The following is a 22,263-nucleotide window of genomic DNA, read 5'->3' on the forward strand; positions in this document are numbered from 1 at the left end:
GCGAAAAGCCAAAACAAAAAAAAATGCAGGAGATAGAAAATGGAAAAGCACTAGGACAATCTCAGAACCAAATCCAAGAGGCAGGAAAAAGGAAAAGTATGGACCACTCGCAGATATAAATACAAATGTAAAAATCCTAAATAAAATATCAGCAAAGAGAACCCAACAATGCATAAATATATCACAACTAATGTGGATTTTTGCTAATAACGCAAGGACAAATTAATTTTTAAAAGTGTATGACAATAATTCCTGTACTATCAGATTAAAAGAGAAAACCCCAATGATCTTATCAATAGATACAGAAAGGGCATTCAGTAATAATTAACACATTTATAATTTTTTAAAATAGAAACTTTTAGCAAACTAGGGTCAGAAGTGAACTTTCATAATCTAATAGAAAGTATTTACCAAAATCCAGCAGTAAGCACCATACTCAATGGTGAAATGCTAACAGCCTTCCCTTTAAAATCAGGAACAAGCTAAGAATCTATGCTATCCCTATTTCCTATCCCCTGTGCTATTTCCGGCAGGTCCTAGCCAGAGTGGTAGGAAAAGAAAAAATAAATACATAAAAGATAAAAGATTGAAAAAGAACTAAAATTTGTAATTATTTATAGATGGTATGTTTGTTACACAGAAAACCTAAGAGAAATACAGATAAATTATTAGAATTGATAAGAGGTTTCAGCAAATGGCTAAGTATTAGTTTAATATGAAAAACTGTATTTCTATCCATGAGCAACAGTAAGACAAAGTAATTAAAAAAAATTGAGCACTGTGCTTATATTTCTTGACCTTCATCTCCTGCTCTTCAACAGGCACCTCACCCAGATAAGCACAGCACAATAAAAAAATTTAAGAAAAACAAGTAACCTAATTATATTGTAAAACTCTGAGAGGCAGGGAGTACAATTTCATGGAAGACCTACAGGATTCCTCTCTATTCTATTCCCATTGAAAAATTTCACTTAAAAAAAAAAATGAGGTGTTGTAGATGGGGTTACTTTGAACTGTGGTGAATCACACTTATTTACTGGAAAGACCCATAAGCAGGAAGTCCCGGCCTCTGCAAATCAAACTCTGCCTCAAAGGAAAAATACGGCTGACACCTTCTCTTCTACACAGCTTATAATAAAGTCAGCAGGAAGCAGCCCTCCAAAATGGCATCCCACATCAGGAAGGAGATGGATGCTATGAAGGGAGACGTTGGTCAAGAGGTAGGCAAAGCTCTTAAGAAAGCTCTTGAATGCTTGGTTCTTCATTTCCATGAAGATAATAGGTAGAGTTACTTCTGCTGAAATTTCACTACAACCAAACACAGGATGTCATTTAAGTTCTAAGAACTTCTTGATCCAATTGAGTTCCCTACACTCTTACGCTATATTCAGGTATGTCCATCGGCATGGGGGCCTGGTCAGCTCATGTTTTCAACAGTCTTACAGAAGGAAACTATGGGACGCACTATTTCTTTTTTCCACAGAGGGGTCGACTTATTACCATTTTTAATGAAGTGACAATAAAAATGAGATAAAAAGGTAGAGAATGTTCTACATTCACTTGGATCTTACTGGGCAGTTTACTCAATAAAAACATGGTTATCTGAAATATTAGATTCTGATGTTGTTTTTAAAAATATGTTAAAAGCCTAACTCACTGGAAACACCAAAATAAGCAAAGATAGTAGACTGATTTTCTATTTGATTGATTAAACATAGTACATACCTATAATGGAATAGTATATAGCACTAAAATCATATTGCAACATAAATTTAGTGATGAAAAAATATTCATGGTGCATTGCTAAGTTAAAACAAGCAGGATATAAAACATTAAGTCCAATTTGAAACCATTTTTTAAAAAGTTCCTAAATTTGCACCGGGAAACGACATTCAACAAAATACTAATGATGTGTGTGACTATCTCTGTGTGACGGGATAATAGGTGACTTTTGCTTTGTTCTGTGTGTTCTGTATCTTTAAGGACTTTACACCAGGGGTGTATATTAATGTGGACATTATTTTAAAAAATCCACCATAATGAAAATGCCTAGAATTCACGTCATACACATTTTTGGTGGTCACCAAAACATTCACAAACTAAGTACAGTTTCATGGCAGTGACAACACGCAACGAAAGCCAAGTGTCCTGCTGACCGTTAGACTGGAGAATGACCTTTTCTCTGAACTCCTGTTCTCCCCTGGGCATTGGCCCTGGGGCATGGCTCAGTGCCCTGAGGAGACACTGAAAACGCTCAGTGCCATCCCAAGAAGACGCTTCCTTCCTTTGGCTTACTCTCAGATCATTAGTGGGGGACAGTGCAGACTGCAGCGTAGCATTTAGGACAGCAGGACGGGAATGAAAATTCTGGGCATGAACAAAGTTCCACTTACCACCTCCAGAATGTCGCTTCTCTGATTAGCAACTTTCTCCGCTCTGAAGCGTGGCCTCCCAGCCTTCAACACCAGTGGCCTATATCTTTTCCACCAATCTCCCACTGCCCCTCACACACTCTCCAGCCAGGATGGAATGCACCTCCACATAACTGTCCATGCAGTTCCCACATCTTGTCCACTGGCCAGGTCCATGTGAGTCTTACCCTTCACATAAGCCTCCCTTCTCAGCTCCTCAGGCCTGCGCTGGTCTCCCCCTCTCTCAGCTCCTTGGCTTATACCCAACACTTGATCATTTGCAGGTGAGACAGTCAAATTATTTAACTGTTTCCTGTGCATGGCAGCGTCTTGTAAGGGTTAGGGCCAAGAATCTCTTTGATTCTCCCCATTGCCTTCTTCTGACTTCTGGCACAGGTCTACAATATAGTGGGTTCTCAAAACCAGGACATAGATCTTTGAAGGTGGAGTGATTTCACTGGCACTTTTTCTGACAATAATTTTGTGAGCAATCTCTTCTTTCTGGTCTACCTGTCCGCCTCTCTCTTTATGCTTGTCTCATCCTTAAGAGCAAAGAATGGCATTTTTCCTGCTCACTCTTCTCAGCTCATACACAAATGGCTTCCTCTTTACTTCAGCCCTCATGGAATGATGCTAACTGAACGGAGGCTGTCCACAAGGGTGCCGGGTCCTCTCGCCTGCTCACTCCCAGGCACCCAGGCACTCGGAGGGTGCTGCACCCTCAGTGCCCATTCTCATCAAGGACTGTGGATCTTTTGGTTCCCCCCTAAGGATTCTTGCCCTTCGGGACTTTGGTGGGCTATGTTTTACATCCATTTACAAACCCGCTCATTCAGCACCTAGTTCCTTAGTGCCCTCTGTGTGCCAGGCACTGTTGCGTAAACTCATTGTTGTATGTCTTGTTTCCCCACCTACATTGAAAGCTCCCCAACGGCAACGATTATCTGCTACGATTATTTAACTGTCACCAGAGAATCTAACAGTGCATTCAGAAAGTGTTTGAAAAATATTTAACTGACTGAAAGGAGAAGGAGACAAGGATTAAAGCAGAAGGCTTCAGTTTTCATTTGATTACTCTCTCCGCTGTGGTTTGACTAGAGATGGCGTAAAAAGATAAGGGAAAACTTTGACACTAGCAGACTGAGTAGAGCCTTCATTTTTTTTTCTGGGCCTCTGTCCAGACCAAACGAGACAGTGGCGTATGTGAAAACATTCTTTAAGTTGCAGAATATTTCACAAATACGAAGTGTCATCATCATTATGACATGCATCACCCATACCTTACTGTGAAAAGTTTGATTCCAAACAATAAGCAACCAAATCACCCCATTTTGCAAACTCCTGCAACCAGCAGCATAATATAGTCAGGAAAAAAAGCTGACAGCCTGACAAAACCCAAATGGAAAATTAAAATGAGCAAGAACAGCCACACACCCAAAGAGAGAGCAAACCCGCGCTGCTTGGAGGAGGAAATCCTCTAATTGCCTCCACACTCCTGCTCACTTCCATCTGCTTGCATTTAAGGAAACCCAACTACTGGGCTCCTTGCAGCTGTAGAGAAAAAGATAAGCGTCCTAAGTGCCTGGATGGCTGCAGCAGGCAGGGACCGACAAGGAGGACAGAAGATCCACAGGCAAGGCTCAATAGCACATCTAACAACAAATTTGATGTGTGTTATGCAAAAGAGCAATCCAGCTCTCCTGGCTGTGAGGTCACATGAAATAATAACGGAACTCATTCTCAGGAGAAAGGTGGCAGTGGCGTGTGTGGGCAGGAATGCTGCAGTGCGCTCCTCACACAAAGAAGTCTATGGGCCTCCCTAAGCTGGGAGCTGCATGGAGCCCAGGCTGCAATTAGGTTAACTATGGAGAAGTGACTGGAGACATAGGCACCCACGTTCCTCACTGTGGGGTAACTAAATCGCTTTTGGTTTTTAAAAACTTGAGTGCAATCATAGTTTATTGCATGCCAATAAACTATGCCAACCTTTTGATTCCAGTCTCACTTTGACCATTTCGCCCCCGATCTTCCTATCTGAATCTCACTAGACCCATTCTCCAGTCTGCCCCTGGCCTTCTCCCTTTCTGGGTTGCTGACCACCTACGCTCAGGACCTTACTGTGCCTCCATAATCAGAGGGATCCCCTAAGGTGCAACTAAATCGTATAATTTAAAAAACTCCACATGTTGAAGAACAGGCAATTCACTGTCAGATGATGAAACTGGGGTGCAGAGATGCAAAGACACAAGGTGTGTTCACATCACCAGCCAGTGGCACGGACAGGGCCTGACAGCAGATATCTACAACTCAACATACATAAAACAGAAAAAGGACACCAGCACTTGGTGGCACTTGTTACAAGCCAGAGACTTGGCAGGGAGCCTTCACATACTTTATCTGAGTTCAAACCTGACATTAATCCTGTGAGCTGGACTGAAAGCAGTTAAGCCACTTTCCCAAAATCTTGCAGCCAGTAATGATGACGTTGGGATTCATTCCCCAGTCTGACTGCAAAGCCTGCTCTTCCTTCTAGCCTGTACTGCCAAAAGATTTCAGGGTGAAGGAAGCTGATGGAGTAGTTAACTCATGAGATGGATTCCTCTTTGTGGCTTTATACCTGCTCGTGGTCTAGTGAAAGAATAGTTAATGAATGGTATGAATGGCAGTGCACTGGAATTCTGGAAGATGAAGCTGAAAATCAGTAGGAAAGGTTGTTATTGAAAATGCCTTGGTTTCCTGGTGTGACCATAGTTTTATAATTTGTGGGGACCCTGGAAGATTCTGGAGAGGTGGGCTTTGTATCTCCAAGTGGCTCCCTCCTCCACAGCAGTCTAAAACCAGAAGGGCAGAGGCTTCCAGGGCGACAACCACTTGGCTTCAAGCACTGAAGGGTGGAGTGGATGCAGCCATGGCAGCCAAGCTTAAGAGGAAGAACGGTGGCTGCTGGGACCTCTGGGACTCTGCAGGGTTGCAAAAGGGGGCTGCTAGCTGCTTGCCCAGGGTCTCCTTATACGTTTCGCAAAAAAAATGCTCTCAAGAATCCCCTGGACAGGCTATCTGCCTCCAATCACCACTCCCAGCGCTGAGACTGCTGAGCATCCCTGGTCAGCGCACCATCAAAGCAGGACCTGCATTACATCATGGAGGAGTGTGGGTGGTTCGATGTTTTTTATGTGAAGAAATTGGTTATGCCCTTCCGTGAGAAGGAACAGCTTCAACACGTAGGCTGTATGTATGCAAAATGTTCCTTTGGGTAAATGGTAAAAAGAAATCATCATGGAATCCTACCTAAGTGGCCTGAACTGGAAAAAATCACTTGTTCATTTTGTCTGGCTCTGGCTTTCTACGAGCAGCAGCGGTGAGGAAGCTTCCCGAGTTGTTGGGGGCCACCCTGGGAGAGGCTTTGCTTCTGAATCTGGTTTTCTGAGTTCTCTAAGACCTCACCAGTTAATGTTGATTACTTACACCTCTAAGTAATCTCTATTTTATTGTAAACCACAATAAAATTCTAAGCCCCCCAAGTGACTAAGTGGACCCTCCTCTTGACCATGTGGATTCAAATAAACCTGGAAAACTAGTTCAGGCCATGAAGGGAAAGTGGAGGTCAGATCTGCCTCATTATACCCTCCTCCCTTTGGAGTTCAGGCACAACTGGCTGACATGAACATGAAAACAGAGACCCGAAGGCTGACAGAACAGGCTCTTATGGCAATATGATACTAACTCCAACCTGACGCTAGCATAACATCACATGACAGATAACAGGCCCTAAAAGGAAATCAAAGTATTTTACCCTAAAATATATTTCCTTGATGTATTTTGAAATGGCCTTGCAAAGATGTCTCTTGTGGGGGAAGTTTGCATGCAGGGGTGTCCAACCTTTTTTCTTCCCTGGGCCACACATAAAATATACTAATGATAGCTGATGAGCTAAAACAAACAAACAAAAAGTCCATGCATAATTTTGTGATATCTGGATATCTGCCACCTGCCACCGCAGATAACTAAAAGATCCCTGCATTCAAATGGCTGGATACAGGTGAGAATCTCCTTCCCTTACTAGGTCTCTCCTGTGCCTCTGACACCTTTGATAAGAGACATTTACATTTATGCTCTCCAAAGCCTGCTTCTTAGAGGTTTCATCCACATGACAAGAATCTTATCTTCCAGGCCCCCTGACCCCACTTACCTCAAGCTGATTTCAACTCTTCAGGCAAAGCTTCATTCTTTGAACCAATTGTCAATCTGGAAATATTTAAATCTACCTATGACCTGGAAGTCACCCCCTCCTGCACCCCCTCCTTGGACAGACACACTGCCTTCGAGATGTCCAGCCTTGCTGGCCAAACCAATGTATACCTTACATACGTGGGTTTATGTCTTTGTCTGTAACTTCCGTCTCCATAAAATGTATAAAATCAAGCTGGAACCCAGCTACCCTGGGTACATGTTCTCAGGACCTCCTGAAGCTATGTCATGGCTCATGTTCCTTAACCTCAGCAAAAAAAAACTTCTGAATTGATTGAAACCTGTCTCAGATACTTTTTGGCTTCCATTTGGTTTACTATTTTTAAAGTCAAAATTCAACCAAGTCTCAAAGCTCTCTTTGAAGCGGATATCAACAGGATAGGTATCTGAAAATAGCTTGTTTGTCTTGTCCACTGCTTGATAGTTAAGACAAAGTTTGCTTTTGTTGGAAACCTCCCAACATTTTATTATGAACAATTTCAAACATAGTTTTCATAATTTTACACTGAGTATCCATATACTTACCATCCAGCTTTTAACATTATAACATATGTGATTTATCAAATAGCTATGCATCTATTCATGCTACAACACTTTTAACTATACATTTTTTTCATGAACTTTATTTTTCTGAAGTGTAGCTTGGGGGAAAAGCATGCTTTTCAAACACTTCTGAGTGTGAATTCTTGCTTGAGCACTTACTATCTGGGAGACTTTGGGCAGGTGTGTGATTTCTTAGAGCTTCAGTTTCCATTGTTAAAAATCTGGGTAACAATGCCTACGGGTGCTGTGCAGATTAAGTGCGATAAAGTGTGGGAAGTGCCTTGCACACCATCAATTCAATATGCAGTACAAACGCATAACCAATTTTCAGCACTCAGGCTATGCTATCTATGAAACAAAATTGAATTAGTCAAAAATAATGACAACAATTATCCAGCTATAGGTGAAGCAAGAATGGCAGAATGTTGATGATCACTGTTGGAGCTGGGTGAGGGTGCATGGGGTCTAGTATGCTACACTGTTTACTTTCTATACATTTGAAATTTTCCACAATAAAATGAATGAAATGTTAAAAAAGCAAATTGGTCACTGGATTTTGTCAAGCAAAAAAAAAAAAAAAAGAAAAAAAGGGATTTGAAATATTTAATAAGAAGACTCTGAGGAAGTAATAAGAAGTGGTGATACTGGGGTTACTGGGGGGTTGGGACCCCACATCTCACTCTCACAGCTGTGGGGCAGCGTGGGGAGGAGGAAGGACAAGTCTTGGGTATTTTGTAAAAGCACCCCAGGTGATCTCATTCACTCCTGTGTGAGAACCCCCGTGCTGGCAGAAAAGTGTGAAACCACACTTTCCAGCATATTAATTGTGAGAATAAGTACTTTGCATAATGCAAAGTTTGTGCCTCTAGCTAATTTGCAGGCAGATGACACAGTGTGAGAAGCCTCTGATTTAGTAGAATAAAAACTATTTGTAACCAAACAGCCTCCCTCTGTTAAGTCGGGGTGGGTTAACCAAGGACCTAATTAGAGTGCAATTCTCCCACATCACTTATCAACTATCTTAACTCACAGAGCTAAGGGGTTCCTTTAGTGCTTTCGGAATTGGGAATCAGGAGAAAGGTGGAGGAAAAAAAATCCACGGACAATGTTAAACAGAAGTAAAAGGAAAGACTGCTCTTTTAAAAAACAAAATGTCACCCTCCTGTTCTAGTTCCTGAATTCCTTCCCTTCCCTGCTGTGGCTCATTCTCCCTTGTTCCCCTTTGCTGGCAGCTGGAGGCAAAGAGGGGGCTGTGATGGAACCTCTGGGTGAGACAGTATGTGTCTGGAGCCCTCTTGGTGGGGCCGAAGCAGCGTCTTTGTGGGCTGGGATCATGCGGAGGCAGTTAGAGTAGACAGGCCAAGCTGGGCCATCGCAGGGGAGCAAGGCCATTTGCTATTCTGTGGGTTTCCTGAATGAAGCCAGGAAGGAATGCTTGTAACAGAGGATACCTGCACACAGGGTGTGCGCACACATGAGCGCACACACTCTCAGAGGATCGGAAGAATTTTTATACCTATGTGTGGTGGACTGAATCGTGTCCTCTCAAATGCATGTGTTGAGGCCCTAACCCCCAATGTAACTGTATTTGGAGAAGGGGGCCTTAAAGGAGGTTGATGAAAGTTAAATAAGTTCAAAGAGGTAGGGCTCTGATCCAATAGGGCTGGTGTTTTTTTGGGAAAAGGAAGAGACAGCAGGGGAACTTGCAGAGAGAAAAGGCCACGTGGGGACACCAGAGACAGTGGCCATCTGTAAGACAAGGAGGGAGGCTCACCAGACCCTGACCCTCCCTGCGCCATGATCTTGGACTTTCAGTCTCCAGACTGTGAGAAAATACTATTCTGTTGTTTAAGCCACCTAGGCCTTTCCCCTGACAGAAATGCCCACCTGAAAGGAACCTTTACCTATTTCTCCGCCGTGTGTTATCTATGAATACGTTCTAAGACTTATTCAACAGTTCAGTTATTTTTAAGCACCTATGATGAAAAAGACCCAGTGTTGGACATAGAGGTGAATTTTCTAGCCTGAGGGACTAGGAAGAAGTGACATTTAAGATGAGCCTTGCTGGATAAGCAGAGACTGACTAGAAATTTAAAAAAAAAAAAGATCTTTGCAGCAGATTAGACTTAGACTCTAAGCGACAGCAGGAAGGCATCCCAAGAGGTTAGCAAATGAGTGTTCAAAGCCCTCCAAGGGCATAGAGATGGTTTGGTTTTGCTACAGGATCACATTCGAAGTGAGAGTTAGATGTCGTAAAGAGGTGGGTTGGACAGAGATAATAAAAGGCCTCAGATGCCAGGTTAAGGTGTTTAGGCCTCTCTTGGGGGAGTAACAGGAGCCTTGAAAAGTTTTGAAACAAGAGAATGACAAGATTGATATATGTGTAAAAAGGGAAAAGTGAAGAGACTTGACACAGAGTAAGCACTTATGTGTGTCAGGCATCACGTCAGCACCACATCTCTTCTCTTTTAATCCTCAAAACAATACCATTTTGGACATGAGAAAGCTGAGTCACAGCAGGGTGGTGACTTGCCCAAGACCCCACAGCTGGTCAGCAATGGAGCTCAGATGCAAGCACATGCCCAGTAGCAAAGTTAATGCCCTGCATTTCCTGCCATTTAACCTCAAGCTCACCTCCCACACCATCATGTATTTTCCTCCCAGTCAGAATGGCTATTTTAACAGGGCCTGCAATGTACACTGCTTTTAGGGTTGGAAAGCAGGCAGATTAACCACAAAAATTTCCAATGCACATGGCACCTCTAGAAATATCATTCAGCCTTCTAAACAAAGCTATATGTAAACCGGTTCTTGCTGTCTGTATTAGTCCATTCTCACACTGCTAATAAAGACATACATGAGACTGGATAATTTATGAAGGACAGAGGTTAAATTGAGTCACAGTTAAGCGTGGCTGGGGAGGCCTCAGGAAACTTACAACCATGGCAGAAGGGGAAGCAATCACATCCTTCTTCACATGATGGCAGGAAGGAGAAGTGCCGAGCAAAGAGTGAAAGGCCCCTTATAAAACCATCAAATCTTGTGAGAACTCACTTACTATCATGAAAACAGCAGCATGGGGGTAACCACCCCTATGATTCCATTACTTCCCACCAGGTCCCTCCCATGACATGTGTGGATTATGGAAACTACAACTCAAGATGAGATTTGGGTGAGGACACAGTCAAATCATAAAATGTCTTTTCCTATTACAACACAGTCAAAGGGTCAAGTTGGGAATTTTCCTATTGTGTCCTACAATATCAAAGTAACTAAAGATCGCAATTTACACAAAAAGCTGTAAAAATATATAGGGAGTATAGTGGTCCTGGGTAAGTAGCCAACCCAACATCGAAAATATTTTTAATGCAATATCAACAGCTGCTCTCAAATAACCTCTGCTCCCCAAATCCAACAAGATCACCCAGTATCCAGGAAAATACAATGCTGTTTTCTGTGTCTACCTTTAAATGACAAAGTAAGTCATGCTATGATCATTTGATCTTTTGACATAGCTGCTCTTCTAAAACTTCAGGTATATTGAAAAATGATAGTAAAAATCAGGTTAGAAAGAGTTAATTCCCTTAATATGTAAAAATCAAAACATATCATGCAAGTAGAACAACTCACATTTTCTTAAATGTGCTCTCCTTCAAGGGCAAAGATTTTTGGTATTTTGGAAGCAATACTTACAAGGTAACTTGGGCACTATCTTTTTTTTTTTTTTTTTAGATGAAGTCTCGCTCTGTCACCCAGACTGGAGTGCGGTGGCGCAATCTCAGCTCACTGCAACCTCTGCCTCCCAGGTTCAAGCGATTCTCCTGCCTCAGCCTCCCAAGTCGCTGGGACTACAGGCATACACCACCACGCCCGGCTAACTTTTTGTATTTTTAGTAGAGATGGAGTTTCACCATGTTAGCCAGGATGGTCTCGATCTCCTGACCTCGTGATCCGCCCACCTCGGCCTCCTAAAGTGCTGGGATTACAGGACTGGGTCACCGTGCCTGGCCCTTGGGTGCTATCTTGAAAATCATGTGTGTACTCTAAGATACAATTGTGGCTAATGGTTTGTTAGAAGAGAGAAAAAACTGCTGAAAGCATCACTTCTATTCAACACACTTGCTGTGCTGTGCACCTACTGTGTACCAGCACTGAGACCTGTGCTGGCACTAGATAGATCAGGATAAGCAAACTGAATCACATCAGGGGTTGTTAAAATTCCCTTAAAACTAATGAGGGTGTAAAAACTTTTTTTTTTTTTAATGTTAGAATCAAATTCTGAGAGCTATTCCTTTGCAAAACAGGCAGCATACTTTCCACTTCCTTGTCGACTCACACCTCAGGAATCACGTGCTGTGGCTTTTCTGTAAAAGTTTCACAACAGAGCCTATCTCTTCTACCTTCAAAAGGCAGTGGGGTGGAAGTGGGAACGTGTGCGTGTATGTGTGTGCGCGCGTGTGCGTGTATGTGTGTGCGCGCGTGTGCGTGTATGTGTGTGCGCGCGTGTGCGTGTATGTGTGTGTGCGCGTGTGCGTGTATGTGTGTGTGCGCGTGTGCGTGTATGTGTGTGTGCGCGTGTGCGTGTATGTGGCTGTCGGGGATTCCTCCCTTTTTGCTCTATAGATATACTTTTCACACTGCAGCGTAATTGTTGGATACGGTTCTTATTCATTAAACAAAGTCCTTCCAGGTATATGCTGTGTCTCGATGTATCTCTGTTTTCCCAGACTAGGGATAATGCCCAGCACTGTTCTTTACATGTTTACTGAGGGAATGAATGATTGTTTCAACTGTGAGCTTTGTCTTCAGACTCCAGAACGTTTGACAGTCAACATATTCCTCATGGTAGGGCAACTCAAAACTTTCAAAAATTTATATGCATGTGTACAAAGAGATTTCAGGACAAGCTCATTGAGGTGTAACTTATACACAATAAAGTTCTCCCTAAGTGTTGATAAGTGGATACAATTGAGTAAGAGCAGGTGGTTCCTACACACTTGCCAGGGCCCTGTTCTCCGGGATTCTGAATGAATGGAGGGGCAGTGGGGCCTGGGGACCCAGATTTTTAAAATCTTCTCAGGTGATTCTGGTAAAAACTCCAGGTCAAGAGTCCCTGAAGTAGATGATACTCTGCCACTATATTTTATATTTCCTTTCCTTTTCTCATCCCCAGGCCCATCCATCACTCTCAGTCGACTATTAATATTGAGGATAAAACCAAAACATTTCTGCTCAGCACCATACTTGGAAACAAAATCTAGGTACTTAGCCACTTGGCTGGAGTCAACTATAATTTCTGGTTATTTAGCAAAAATACAGCTGCTAAATGACATTTTGAAATGAACATGAGATATCCACTTAAAGAAATAAAAAAGCTTTGAATCAGAATGGGATAAAAGGATAGGGATTTGGGGGCTCTAAGTGTGTATTACTGTAGGGAAACGGTGGGGAAAGAGAAGAAACCAAGCCACTCACAACAACACTGCTCTAATTCCAAAGGCAACCCCACACCTAAAGTTTTTTAAATGGTGGATTTCAGGGGATCTGTGAATAGTGAGGTTGACATCAAGTCAAAATCCGAAGGATACAGCACTGAAGGGAATGTAAGAAAACTCATTTGTATTACAGGAGGGCTGGCTTTGCAGTGCCATCCTTCAGTTACTGAAAGATATCCAAAAACTTGATCTTCTCTAGCCTTCACTTAACTGAGAATGTTGCAAGATGTGGGGTTTTGGCCTCTAATTAGTAATATGGGACAATCTTTTCCCTATTTGAATTTCAATTCTTATAGCTCAGGGTTTGTAGTTCAGTAAAGTCTATCACAACAAACTTCAGGAGTCTGTCGCCATTCTTCTGTCATTTTTCTCCCCTGAGATTGTGATTATAATCTAATAATTCAAGTAGTGGGGTCAGTGGTCAGAGACTTGACATTTAGTGGAAATGGAATCTAACCTTTACCGATATTTCATTGTGAATAATACTCAAAATGGGACCGACATATTGGGAGACTATTTGACTAGTTGGAAAAAAGAAACCTAACCACTGTTAATGAAAACAGACATATAACTGGTCTAAAAAACAGACATCAACTTGTTCTGCTGAGGTCCTGGGGAGATAACTAGCTAGTAAATACTTTACAAATCCATTGATTAAGATGGGACTTTAAGAAAGAATGAATTAAGAAAAAAACAAAAAACAAAACACCCTGGCTTTGAAAAATGCCAGTGAATTACTTCTAAGAGAAAGAAAATTATGGAAACTCTGCTGTGGAGAAATTTAAAAGTATGCTTTACACTATCATTTACAGGCAGTGTATGTTGGTCTCACCAGCTGCCAGGACTGGTAGAAAACTGCTGAGCTAGCAGTCATGACCAAACCAAGCATCTCTCTGTAATTACAGTTAGCTGGAGAGGTGGAAATGGCACAAAGAGGACAGGAATACGTGGTTTCAGATGGGGGGAGGGCAAAAAAGCAGATCAAGTTTCTCTTGAAATTTAAATTACAGAACTAGCTGGGTGTGACCTTGGACTATGTCCTCCGTACCGCTGGGCCGCCCCGCACTACGTCCTCCATACTGCTGTGCTGCCCAACCCCATAGCCAGCAGCCACACTGGGCACATTTCAAGTGGCTTGTCCAAATTGAGATATGCTATAAATATAAACTACACATGAAATTTCAAAGACTTAGTACAAAAATATCTCAATAATTTAACATATTGACGGTATGTAAACGATAATATTTTGGACATATATTGGGTTAAACAAAATATAAAGTTTAATTTCACTCATTTCTTTCTACTTTCTTCTAACCTGGCTTCTAGATAGCTTTAAATTGTACATGCTGCCTGGCTTTGGTTTCTAGTGGACAGTGCTGATTCAGACCTTTACTTCTTCACTTGTTAAATGTGGCTGACAGTGGGAAGCTGGGGTGGTTCAGATGGGAAGAAACATTGTGGGTGACACGTCAGGGTCACCCTATAAGCAGGTGACTGCTTATAGATGGAAAACTTTAGCTTAGGATGAGGAACACACGAGAGCCAAGCTAATCAAGTCTGTCCTAGTTTATTTTGTGTTCTTATATACCTGTGACTGGGTAATTCATAAAGATGAGAGGTTTATTTAGCTCATAATTCTGTAGGCTGGCAAGTTCAAGTAGCATAGTGCTGGCATCTGCTCAGCTTCTCAGGAGGGCCATGTGCTGGGTCAAAACATGGCAGATATGTGTGAAGAGGCCAAACCTAAGAGGGGTGTCTTTACTTTGGAAGAACCCTAACCATTTCCTTGAGATCTAATCCAGTCTCGGGAGCACGAGAACTCTCTATCATAAGAATGGCATCCAGCTGCCCATGACCCAAATACCTCCCAACACTGCCACACTGGGGGTCAAATTTCAGCATGAGATTTGGTGGGAACAAACCATAGCAAGGTTTACTTGGGTCCTCCTCAACCTCTCTGTGCTTCAGGTGGTTAACACGTAAAATGAGAGACAGGACCAAATTCTTGCATGATGAAGTAAGTCTAGAGAAGCTCTTTACCTGCACCATTTCCAGTCACTACAAACTCAAGAATAATTCTGGTTAAAACAAGTAGAATGACCAACAGAGATCTTTAGCCTCTGCCAGGATCCATCTGGAGAGGCACTTCTATTTGTCCATTAGTTCTGCTTCAGTCCCTCTCGGGACCGACCTGACAGAGTTCCTGTGACATGTTAACACAGTTAAAGACACACAAAGAACAGAGTGCAAGATGGGAACAACAGACGTCACACCCTTCTGAAGGAGTCAGAACAAATCTAAAAAGCAAAATCCTACAGATGATATGCAGAGGGAAATGTATTTGCATTCTTTTAAACTTACATATGAAATACCTACTACTGTACTGTTAACTTACCCAATTAAAAAATCCAAGATTATATAATAACACCTTGGCCTATTAAGTAATTCAGTTAAATAACACTTCCATGAAACCCAACTTTCCCCCTCTTCAAAAAAATCAAACATCCCCCAAATCAAAACAGGATCACTTCCCAAGCATATTAATTTCTGTGTAAAAGAGGGTATTAAAAACACACACACACACAAATGACAATGAAATTCCGTTTATAAACAAAGCCTTGGCCTCCCCAAGGCTGCCTCAGCCAGCAGTAGTGCTGGTGCTGAAATTGGCAACTGGGCTGATGAGTTTCACGTATCTGAATCAGTCACCGCCATTGAAAAGTTGGAATGATTAACATAAAGATGCCGGTTTCCAGTTGGGCACGGCTCGTCTGAGGTCTGGCAGCACCTGCCCTTTAGATGTGCTTAGTTTGTGCTTCTCCAGCTGTAGTCTCCTGGCTGACTTTCCTTGTTTAGGGACCTACTCAGTCAGGCAGGCACTTGTGGCCTGAGGCAAGAACTGTAGTGGGCGGGCGTGGGGGAGGCACGGCCAGAAGGGATGAGAGGGAACATGGAATTGTTGAAAAATCCTGGCTCTAAACCTGATAGATATGGTTCGATCTTAGCTCTCCCATAGAGTCTGGGTGACCCTCGGCAAGTCACTTCACTAGTCTAAGCTGTAATGTGGGAAGAAAGTGAAAAATGTTCTACATGTGAGGAGCCTGTGTGGTACCCCCAGCATGCAGTAAATGCTTTGCTAAAGTTATTCCTTCTTATCCCAAAGGCAAGAAAAAAAAAGTTTAGCCTAATCACAGCAAAATCCAGGTGACCACCAAGGAAATGGCTAGAAAACCATAACTGCAAAAAGATGAAGGCCTAGGTCATACACTACAAATAATTCAGGAAGAGAAAGGTAAGAGTAAAAAGTATCAGACAATATTTCAAAGTAATAACTGAATCCGGTGAGGATTATCCACGATTACTGAAGCCACTGGATGAAACGAAGGTTGGAGCAGGATGTTCACAAATGACCCACGTATCAGCCTACAGATGATTTATTAACTCAAGGTGCACCTTGACATTGGTTAGGTCTGGTTACCATCTTACCCAAGAGATGAAACCTAGCACTGAGGATGGTGGAACAAGGTGACTTCTGCCCCCGATGTGATGTAATATCAGGTGAATGACATCACTTATAAAGTATATTTGGCAAAGATGTTTAACCTCCACTTAATAACAAGCCTCTAGATCTAACCAATTTTAGGAAGAGAAGAGCATGCTAAACAATGCTGTGAAGAAGCAGACAAGCCCAGAGTGTAAGGCACTCTATAACACAATGAACTTGAACTTTTCAAAAAGTAATTGTTTAAAGTTATATGATAAATGAAAGAAAAGTTACCAACCAAATTCATCAAGTGTATTTGATTGGTTACTAGATTTCGGGGTGGGGGTGGGGAGGTAAGTTATAAAATATTGTTTGGGACTATATTGAAATTTGAATATGAATTAATACTAGATAATATAAAATGATTATTAAATTTTTAAGATGTGGAAATAGTACTATAGTATGGTTATATAAAAAAAATCCTTATTCTCAGAGGATGGGTGGTGAAATATTTACAGGTAAAGTGTCAAGATGTTTGGTACTTTTAAATGGTTCAGCAAAATTTTATATAATATGTATAATTTATATATATAATTAGGAGAGGGAACAGAGCAAATGTTGCAAATGTAGAACAAATGGTGAATTTAGGCAGAGGATATAAAGTGTTTGTTTTATAATTCTCCCAACCAGCAAGTTGGAAATTTGTTTTATAATTCTCCCAACCAGCAAGTTCGAAATTTTCCAAAATAAAAAGTTAGGAAATAAACTGGGAGAGGAGAGGGAAAGAAGGAAAGAGAGAGGGGGAGGGGGAAGGAGAGGGAAAGAGAGAGGCAGCGGAGGAGGGAGAGGAGGAGGAGGAGGGAGGGAGAGGGGGGAGAGGAAGAGGGAGAGGGAAAGGGAAAGGGAGAGAGGGGGAGGGAGAAAGAGAGGGGAGAGAGGGAAAAGGAGAGGGAGAGGGAGGGAGAGGGGGAGAGGTAGCAGGAGAGGGAGAGGGAAAGGGAAAGGGAGAGAGGGAGAGGGAAAGGGAAAGGGGGAGAGGGAGAGGGGAAGAGGGAAAAGGAGAGGGAGAGGGAGAAATACAAAACAGGAAAGAAAAAAAGATGAGATAATATCACTACTCCCTCTCCCTCTTTTAGAATCCCTTCAACACCTATATTCAGGTCAGTTGCCCTGGGTTCCTTTTCATTCAATATGGTTTTATTTTTACCAATTTAATAAATTTCATTGTGTGCTCATCAAACTGATGTAGCCACTGTCTCAGCTCCCTTGCCAGCTGACATCAAAACTAAACTTTAAACAAAACTCCAACAGCTCCTGTAAGGGTTCACCAGGTAGGTATGAAGTTGAAGATAACAAATCAAAAACTTGTGAAATCAACACCTACTTTGCTATCAGGATGGTTTTAAGTCAGGTGGATGCGAGGCTATGGGCAGAGCATCCTACTGGGCTCTCATCTTTTCCAAAGACAGTACTCTCTCTCACACCTGCACTGCACACTCATGGAGGTAGGACAGGTATAATACAACATGCTGGCCAGCCAGGCCACCGGGGTTTTAGAGAGTCTATTTCCATATGAAGTGTGTCATGCCTGAGTTCTGATGCCTGGGGCAGCAATTGCATGACCTGCAGAATAGCCACTCTGGATTCAACTTTCAGGGAGTGAGAGCTCCCAATGAAGTGGAAATTAATTCTGTGATGCCTTTAACACAGAGAGGGCTATAAAGGATCTGGATTCAGATAGTGCGGGTGTGCACCTAGCTCTACTGCATTCTAGTACAACCTCAGAGCAGTGTTTCTCAACAGGGGTGCTATGAACACTGAGTTAGGGACAGTTCTTCACTGGGCAGGACTGTTCCAGGCACTGCAGGACATTTACCATCCCTGCCCCACTTTCTCTTGCATCATGTGCCAGTGGCACCTTCCAGTCTTTGTGAGGACAACAACAAACCCCTCCCCATCTCCCACACACATTCCCAAATGCCTCCTGCTTTAGACATCAGCTAAATTCTCTGAGCCTCCAGTGGGTGATAACATTGATTACACTGCCTAGGAAGTGGTTTGGGAAGATCAAATGTGCTGCAGCTTCCCCCCTCCCCATTAAGGGGATGCAGTCCCCTTAATTTTTGAGATGCAGTCTTGCTCTGTCACCCAGGCTGGAGTGCAGTGGCGTGATCTCGCTCACTGCAACCTCCGCCTCCCAGGTTCAAGTGACTCCCCTGCCTCAGCCTCCTGAGTAGCTGGAATTATAGGCGTGTGCCACCACGTCCAGCTAATTTTTGTATTTTTAGTAGAGACGGGGTTTCACCATGTTGGCCAGGCTGGTCTCGAATTCCTGACCTCAAGTGATCCACCCGCCTCAGCCTCCCAAAGTGCTGGGATTATAGGCATGCACCACTGTGCCCAGCTAGCTGTTTACAAACTTAAATGAGCTAGCAAATGATAACCTAATATGCATCTGCACAGGCAGCCTGACATCAGAGGAAGGGCTGTGGGGTGGGACCAACCACTTGGATCCCAGGTGGGAACTATTACAGTGTTATCTCTCTAGTCATGCACTAGAATACAAGTGACAGCTACTTGTTCTGAAAATGTTTCCCCTTAATAAGTGGGAAATTTTGACTTATAAGTATTGCTACAGATAAAAACTACAGCATAGTGTGAATTTTAGAGTGAAAGCAGATGGCAAATACTTGGATGATTACAGCAGAGGAACAGGATGGCCTCCCGCAAAGCAGCTTCAAGGAATCTGGTTTAGAATGTTGCCAAAACTAACCTGGAATGAAAATGATACTTCTCTTAGTGAGCAAGTGATACAATGATTGTGGAAATTACTTTAGGAGCCAAGATTATACAGTAACACAGAAGATGACACCCTACCCTCCTATGCCCAGGGCTGATTTTCCAAATGATGTGCTTTAGGGATCTGTTCTTTAAGTATGTGAGTGATGCTATGGAAGGGAATCAGTCTTAAAGGGGGGGCCAGACTGCTGCATACAACCTCAGATGGAATCGTAAGCCCTGAAGAAAAGTTGAGAATGGAGACTGGAACAGGGATTCTCACAGTTTCGTGTGCATAAGCACCGCCTGAAGAGGCTGTTAAGAATAAAGTCACACACCCACCACAGGGATTCTGTCTGATTCTACCAGTCTGGGGTGGGCCAGGATCTGTGTGTTTAACGAGCTCTTAGGCCAATTCTGAGGAAGGGGCCCACAGGCTGCTCAGGGAGACTCAGGGACACTTCTCCAGAGGGCTCTCCAGTGGGAGCCTCTGCCTTTAACTCCTCCCATGGGCTATTCTTGCTCTCACGTTGTGGCCTTCATGACTCGGAATTTAGGTAAAAGTGTTTCTCCAGTCCCTAGGTCTGGTTGGATTTTGGGTTACAAAATTGTCCATTTTCACTCTTTATCTTGGCTTCTCCTCCCGCTGTACTCACATTGTGTAAATAAGAAGCTAATTTCATTTTGCTGACCGGACAGAAAGTTCTGACCTCTCCTTGAAGGCCAAAAGTCTCAGGTATTAACAGAGAAGTTAAAGGCTGGGATGGAGGAGGTAGAGCAGGTGAAAGGCACAGTCTTAAAGAACAAAAGTAAAAGCAGATACCTACCCTGGGTCACAAGCCAACAGCAAAGGCATGGAATGGACCCTGAGGATCACTCAGGGGTTGGAGTGGAGCAGGACCAGTGCTGGCTGGGACACACTGGGTTGCAAAGGGATAGTTTTCCCACAGATACTTACATAAAAATATCTAGTGCCAACACGGGGTGTTTTTCACCTCCCTCAACTCTGCTTATTAGTCAATGTTCCTGAATGCCTCCAAATCCCATTCATCTTAAAAACAGTAGACTGGTAAAGTCTGTATCTCTGGACTTGGCCATCTGAAATGAGATCTTTCATCTTCCTCTTCTCTGGCTTTCCAGAGTACATTTTCATAGCATTCTTGCAAAAGGAAAGACAATCAGAAAAAGAAAAATGAAGGGTAGTAAAGCTGAAAGAATATTACACCACAGCTTTTGGTAAGAAAATATTTATGTCCACAAGCACACACCACACCCTTTCTGGGAAGATATTACTGGCCTAGAAGCCGGGTGAGTGCATCCCAAAATATACTTCACGAAAAGCACCATTACCTTCCCAAAATAGGCCCTATAATTAGGTAAAGTCTTTTGCAGTGGGTTGTCCTATATCATAAATTGACATATGTTGCTTTAATCTCCCTGCTTCGGCAAATGTAGCCATATTGGGCTACAAAAGCTCTCAGCGACTCACATTTAAACCAGATTGTGGTGTCACTAGCAAACTGATGCAAATACACAGCTCTGTGTACCAAAATACTCAATCTCAATCATCTGTAATGAGATCTCTCTCCTCCCTAAGCACATTTTCATCACACCAGAACCGCCTTGATTCAAAAAGAAGGACTAGCCCAGATTGAAATACCGTTTAATCTTAGAGGTCATCGAATGACTAACACATCTGAAGAAGTTGGGGTTGAAATTTAAAATATGAGACAATCTCTTTTGTGTAAATGCTGGGATCATGTTGTGTGAGTCTTGTTTTTATCTTTAGTTGACCGTCATTCTGTATAAGCCGTCAAAGGTCCATCTGTCTGTCTGAATTCATTTAGGTGATTTTTTGCTTGGAGTCAGGGGTAATAGAAGGGATAGCCTCTTGGCAGCCTTTCCACTCAGATGATTTTCTGAACAAATTTCTTTAAGTTTTTTAGCTGTATATTTACATATAATCAAACATTAAGATATTTCAACTTTTAAACCTTCAAAATAATAAGTACTTTAAACATTTACACTTAAAAAATTACTTATAATCTCAGAGTTTCTCAGCTTGGCATTACTGAGATTTCGGGCCCGGCTGTTCTGCATGTGTGCGTGAGTGTGCGCTGCTGATCTATGAGATATATTTTAAGACACTGAGCAGTATCCCTGGCCTCCACCCACTCGATGCCACTAGCACACACCCTCTTCCCTCCCCTAATTGTGACAACCCAAAATGGCTTCAGATATTACCAAACGTCCTCCGAGGGGGCAGAACTAACCCCAGTTGAAAACCACTGCTCTCTCTATATGTATTTATGTGTTTATATATCACTTCTTGGCATGGCCAGAAGAAAGAAACCTAGGCTTTTCAAGGTACTCACAAGTTTAGCTGGAAGAATTTCAAACTTCCTATGACTTGTAATGAGGAATTGGAATCTGTGACACAGTACTGCCTCTAAAGATTTATCAACAGCACCACGCTGCCTCAGGCTGAGGGTGCCAGGACCTGGCTTCATTTCAGACAAGGCCTATAAGAGGATGAGCTGCGCCTGAGCTCTTTCTTGCACTGCGTACCCTCCCTACTTTTAGGAGCTCCTTTCTTAGAAGACTGAGTTAAATAAATCCCTTATGATCCATGACTAGACACTTCATACTGATTGTGAAAGGAAGAGGATTGGGTGTCTATTAACAGCATCCACAGAAGCAAGCACCCTCTGTGCTCCTCCTAGGCCATAACTGTGGGTCAGCGTGTCTAGTGCTGGTCTAGGTGCACAGGAGAGGTGTGGGGAAGCAGATGCCTCCTCAAGGAGCTCTGCCAGATGGAGAAGGGGTATGAAAATAGCATCAGAGGACAAAGAGGCCAGGCCTGGGAGATGGTAAGTTCACCCAGAGAAGAGAAGATGAATGAGGAAGGACAGTGTCTTCAGATATTTGGTGGGCTGGAATGTTAGAAAGTGAGTGGACTTACTTTGAGGGTGATTAAGAGCAACAGGTGATTCAATAAATACTTAACACATTTATGCCTTCTATGTGCCAGGCACTATCTAGGCATCAAGACTCCAGAAAGGAACAAGACCAAGTCCCTGTCCCATGGAGCACATATACTGTATTAATAGTTCAATATAAGGACTGGATGGCTTTTCTTTCTTCCCTCCTCCCTCTCTCCTTTGCATTCCTCACTTTCTTTTTTTCTTTTTGTTTTTGAGATGGAGTCTCGCTGTGTCACCCAGGCTGGAGTAAAGTGGCGCAATCTCGGCTTAATGCAACCTCCGCCTCCTAGATTTGTATTTTTAGTAGAGATGGGGTTTTA

At 42.7% G+C, this 22,263-nt stretch overlaps 1 protein-coding gene across 5 annotated transcripts in view; it reads right to left on the bottom strand.

Moving 5' to 3' along the window:
• Nucleotides 1-22,263, bottom strand: part of FYN (FYN proto-oncogene, Src family tyrosine kinase) — a 209,809-nt gene that overhangs the window by 94,649 nt on the left and 92,897 nt on the right. Inside the window, exon 1 of one of the 5 annotated variants that reach the window (XM_010371648.2) lies at nt 2,394-2,665. The exons of the other annotated variants lie outside the window; for them this stretch is intronic. The gene's annotated coding sequence lies outside the window, so the exon portion shown is untranslated. Of the gene's footprint in view, nt 1-2,393; nt 2,666-22,263 lie in introns of those variants that run through there. 5 annotated transcript variants of the gene reach the window in all.

Source organism: Rhinopithecus roxellana, chromosome 4 (genome assembly GCF_007565055.1).
Source record: "Rhinopithecus roxellana isolate Shanxi Qingling chromosome 4, ASM756505v1, whole genome shotgun sequence".
NCBI classification, from domain to species: domain Eukaryota; kingdom Metazoa; phylum Chordata; class Mammalia; order Primates; family Cercopithecidae; genus Rhinopithecus; species Rhinopithecus roxellana.